Raw genomic sequence first — 6000 nt, forward strand, 5'->3', positions numbered from 1 at the left:
CACTGTTTCACCCTAGCCCCTAAAGCTTATCGACTTTCCTTCAAACTTTTTTCCCTCTTTCCTCCAATGATCGGACCTTTCTGCAACAGGTTACATCCACATGCCAAGTCTGCCAAAGGACCAATACCAACACCCCCTTAAAACCTAGACCCTATCCTTCTCATCAGGCCTGTGGTCACATCCTGGGAGCTGATTGGCAAATTGATTTCACTAACATGCCCAGGGTAAAAAAAAACATCAAAAATCTCTTAGTCCTGGTGGACTCATTCTCAGGGTGGATAGAGGCATTTCCCACATCCAATAAGTGGGCATCCACAGTTGTGGACAGGATGATATCTGACATAATCCCATGTTTTGAGATGCGCATTTCCATCCAATTGGATAATGGCTTAGAATTTACCTCACAGATAACTCAAGGGCTAGCTAGTGCACTATCAGTCCCTTGGCATTTCCATTGCTCTTACTGTCCCCAAGCTTCCGGGAAAGTTGAGAGAATTAATAGGTCTCTCAAAGAAACCGTCACCAAACTCACCATGGAATTAAGCCTAGACTGGACTAAGGTCCTCCCCTTGGCCCTGTTGCATCTCAGAGCTTTACCAAAGAAACCATCCAACCTTTCTCCATTTGAGGTTATGTACGGCTGTTCACTCTTACCTCCCAGAATACAGACTGAACAATTACCTATACCTGATTCCAATGCTCTACCTCTCCTCTTCCATCTATGCCCTGGAGGAAATACCAGGACTGGCTGCCACCTGACCCAACCATTACTCAAAACCCCCTCACCCTAACACCCGGCCAACAGGTATATTACTGTCCCCCAGGTGAAAGACCCCAACTGCACCCCAAATGGGAGGGCCCCACCTCGGTCATCATGTGCACTCCCTTGGCAGCGAAACTCAAACTCACAAATAATCAATTAACTCTATGGATTCACATTTCCAGGCTCAAACTATGCATCTGGGAAACTGATTCTGGCAACATCGGACTGGAAGACTTGCAGGAATTCACACCTACATACTCTTGCTCTCCCCACCTTAGTGAAGACTCCCAGGAATCCACACCTACATACTCTTGCTCTCTCCACCCTAGTGACCCTTTAAAATTTTTCCTCTCTTGCATCTTTGCCCTCACACCCATAGCTGAAAACATATCTGAAAATGTACCTTAACTCTCTGATTCTTATCCTCATCCTCACCCCAAGTCTAATGCCTTCACCATCATATGTCTGGAAATTCAGGGTGAGAGAAACATATACACAAAAGAACACTCGGACCACTCCTTTGGCTGCTACTTCTAACTGTCCTCTGACAGGATGCTCCTCAGCCATCTATATTGTAGTTTCTTCCTCTTCCTCTGAGCTTATTAAACAAGCCAGCCACCCTTACTTATGCTTCCTATATGACCAAAATAAGGATCACTGTAAATGGTGGCCAGATACCTATGGGGGCTGACCCTACTGGTCATGTAAAATTCATGATGCATATTCAGGACAATTAAATATAGAAAGATTCAAATATGAGTCTGCCTCCCAACAGTACAATATGGCCATTCCAGACCCTTGGAACCCACACTGGGGCATCAGGGGTAAATGCTTCCTTTTACTACAAAGGGTATGTTTCTACCCCCCTGTGGTTCTTTGTATATTTCCCAGGAGTATGTTTCCATAGGTTCACCAGTCTCCCTTGTCTTGACCAACATAAGACACTCAGAACAATGGCTGCTCACATCCCTAGAAAGCCAACACACTTCAGACTCTCAGACTTCACCGATCTATACCTGATTACAGATCATCATCGACATATTGTCTTTTCTAAACTGAACTTTCCCCACTACCAGTCCAGCAAATTGCTTTCTATGCACTTCCCTGGCATGGCTCCTACTTTCCACAGTTCCGATAAATGTTTGCAGCTTGCCCACCTCATCCTACAAAAAGGATCCTATCAAACCTCTGCAAAATATTCCTTTATGGGAACCTGAGGAGAATGACCACACTATAATTCCTCAGGTTTGCCTTCTGGGATGTGCAAGTTCCAATTCCCTTCTAACAGATTTTTGCCATCATAACCTAATCATCAACACCACCACCTATTCCCCACCAGGTCTCTTCTTCTGGTTCAATGACACTCTCACTGCCATAATGTTCTCCAACATGTCTAGCCCATGCCTACTAGTCACCATAGTTCCACAGCTCACTCTCTATAGTAGCTCTGAAATAAAATTCATCTGAAATCCTCCAAAATGTGAAAAAATGGGCTGCATTCCTTCTAGTGGTCGTGGGCATTTCATTAACAGCCTCAGTGGCAAGCACAGGGTTATCAGGAAGGGCCTTAGGTCGTTCCCTATGGGCTATCAAAGACATTAATTCAAAATTTGAAGGAGTACCTACTTCCATAGCAGAATGTCTAGCATCCCTACAAAAACACGTCACCTCGTTGACACAAGTCACCCTTCAGAATTGCAGGGCCCTAGATTTACTCACCGCCGAAAAGGATGAAACCTGTCTTTTCCTTAAGGAAGAATGTTGTTATTATATTAATGAATTGGGTCTTATAGAAAACAATATTATTGGGCTCACTGACTTGGCAGATACCTTAAGAACTCCAACAAGTCAAAGCCTTTTCTCTTTCTTAATACCACTGCTCTTCTGGCATGGGTATGGCCTATCCTTGGACAACTATGTGTGGTCTTCTTAATGTGTCTGTTTTTACCATGTATTATAAAGTTTATTCAAACCCAAGTAGGTAAAATCTCTAACCAAACTTTTAACCAGTTTCTACTTAGAAATTATCAGCTTCTGGCCACAGATGAATCAACTTCCTTCTCCAGAAAACATTCTTCACAATGCTGAGAAACCCTTCAAGGATTCCTGGGATACCTTCTTGAGATCCATATCTGATGATGCCCGGCTTGTACCCCCCATAGAAACTTATACCAATTGGATTGAGGCGATAATGGACCTTTTGCTATGGGGAACATCATCCGACCATATACCGATCTTTGCAGCTCTCTTATGGGGATTCCTAACTTCCCTCCTTCAGATCCTTTCCCTGGTGATGCCCCCACTCAGCAGGAAGTAGCCAGAATGAATTGGTGTAACTTTTCATATAATAACAAAGAGGGGGGATGTTGGGAGTTCCCCTACGGATTCCCCGGGCTTTTGATATAGTAGTGGGCCCCTAATGTAACATGGCGGCGGGAAGATTGACAATGGGCAGATAACAAGTTGTTTTGAAAACTTTCCAATTGGTCCATGCGTCTTCTGTGCTCGTGGACAGCTTGTGCCCCACATGAATCTCATACAGGGTGGACGTGTGTGCACCATAGATGATGACCTGACCTTTACTATGATTGGCCCTGGGGGCTTCCTGTTTTAAGATAACTGACTTTCATTTTCTATATAAGCTAGCAGTAACTTGCAATAAATCACCTCATTTTTGCCACTTCTACTTGTGTGTGTATTTTAATCTCCAATGATGAACCTTTGCTTTTCAGGGTGCAGTAATTGGGGCAGTTTTAATCAAATTGAACTTCACAAACTATTACTTATTTAATATTTTTTTAAAATTTTAAGAAGATGCAAGCAGTTCTGAGCATACTTCAGAGATAAAAGAAACAGTGCCCAGAGATCTCCGTACTTTTAGGAACCCAAGAAAATATATTAATTTATTCAATATCAGAAGTAACATGAATGTGATGCAGGTATGATTACAGATAGGTTACATCTATTTGGATGGATCATTAAATAGAATTTTAATACCTATGCGTTATAGGAGAAGGACTGCACAAGCAAAAGTACTCAGGGACTGCAAAGTTCAAGATGTGTCCTTTGTAGGATCACATATAGGTCAGCACAGTGTGTGAAGGTCTCTAAAGTAGTCTTCAGAGGCAATGAAGCCATTAAGACAGGAAGTAACATATACCGTATGATTCTGTTTAAAATCATAGGAAATAAAAGCAGATCCATAGTTATTTAAGGTGCATGAGTGGTTATCTAGGATTCTACACTTGGCCTGGGTGGAGGGAGGATTCCCAGGGGAAATGAGGAGGATTTGGGGTTCAGTCATGGGTTCAGGGACCTAATTTGGTGATGTTTTAAATGTGTGTAAATATCTCAAAACATAGGAAATGGGGCACTTAAAATATTGTGGGTTTTTTGTATGTCTATTATCTTTCAATGAGAATTACCTGAAAGGTTGGGTGAAAAATTTGAGAGTTTCCCAGTGAGGACTAATGACAGAAGGAAACAGTTCTCAATCTCCTGGATACAAGAAAAGTGTGGATGGTGGAGATGCAGAAATCTTCTCAGAGTGATGTCTGAGATAGTCATGACTGGACCAATCACCTTAGCCACTGAAAGTCATTGCTAAGGAATTCTGTGGAGATCAGAACTTGTTTCCTTGGAGACCCTTTAATAATGGCTGCTGTGAGTGAATATCATGAAAGAACAAGAGGAGGCACCTCACCCTAGGAATTGTCCATGGATGTGCCAAGGCTCATAGTGGCAAAATCCTCATAGAAAGCCTGAGTAAGAGCTGATATGTGTTGACCTTCTGGCTGACGAGGAATGGTTCTTGTCTTAGTTACCTGTGGACCTGGAGCACGGTGGGAGCATTGAGGCTGCTGTCATAGGACTGACAAAGATAATCAGCTGTCATGTGGGAACCCAGTAATGGGCAGAGAGGCTGAGTTGCCAGACTTGGAGCCAAACAAATGGTCAGGATTTCATGAGGATTAAATGCAATCACCATAGATTAGAAGTTTGGGGGCTGTTCCTGAGAGCTGTTGGAACCAGAGCACATCATAGCCACCAATGTTAATGCTGCTTCCAGTGCAGGAGATGATGACCCTCTTTCCTGGTGTCTCAGACACTGAGGGTGTTTGGAATATCAAAGAATGAGCACTGGACACTGGAAGAGGGAGAGTTCCAAAGAGATTGATTCTGAGTATATAAATAAGAGGAGAAATCCTAGCCCTATGTCTTTCCAGGTCCTTACTCTGTCCTGTATGTTGTCATATTTACAACAAGTGAGTAGGGTGAGGATATGAAGGAACCAAGCTGTGGTGTAGGTCATCTCTGAGTTCTGTCTTCTGTGCCTCACAGCTGAGCAGAGATTTCCCAAATACCTCGCTTGCTGTCTCCATACTCTGAGAAGAGGAATGGTCTATGCATGCACCCAAGTCTCCACATGAGACACCACCATTGTGATCTTCAAACAGTGCTTAACCCCAAATGAGCCTTTTATGTTATAATTATTGGGATCAACAATTCCAAATAGGAGTCTAAGGAAAAAATATGATTTATATTCCAGACTGCTTGCTATGAGGGTGTTTAAAATTGAGAGAAGAAATCAAAATTTGCACTAAAATGAACACTCAGTATATTGGAAAGGAGAAATAAAAACTTTAGGTAGAGATATGCGTGTGTTTGTGTGTATATGTATGTATACACACACACACACACACACATATATATATATATATATATATATTTATGTTATCTTCATTTGTATATTTATTATATATATATTGTTACATCTACATATATATACATTTACTAATATATAGTGATATACATTCTAAAATATGTTTATTATATATATGTATTTGTACATCTCTCTCTCTCTATATATATATATACATTTACTAATATATAGTGATATACATTCTAAAATATGTCTCTATATATTCTTATATTTTGTGTATTTTTATATGTAAGTGGGATTGATGCACCACATAGCAGTTCTATTTTTATTTTTTAAACTACTACCTATACTTTTCTCCAAAATAGCTGTAGTAATTGAAATGAATACCAATACTGTACAAATGTCATTTTTTTTTACATCTCACCAATATATATTTCTACTACTACACAAATTCCAATCTATAACAGACATTAATCTCATTCATATAAGAAGTCACCTAAAAGATACTAACTTAAATTAAAGTTATTGGTTTAGTATTGATATTTTGTTTACATAAACATTGTTTTTTTCAAAT

Source organism: Ictidomys tridecemlineatus, chromosome 2 (assembly GCF_052094955.1).
Source record: "Ictidomys tridecemlineatus isolate mIctTri1 chromosome 2, mIctTri1.hap1, whole genome shotgun sequence".
In the NCBI taxonomy this organism is placed as follows: Eukaryota; Metazoa; Chordata; class Mammalia; order Rodentia; family Sciuridae; genus Ictidomys; species Ictidomys tridecemlineatus.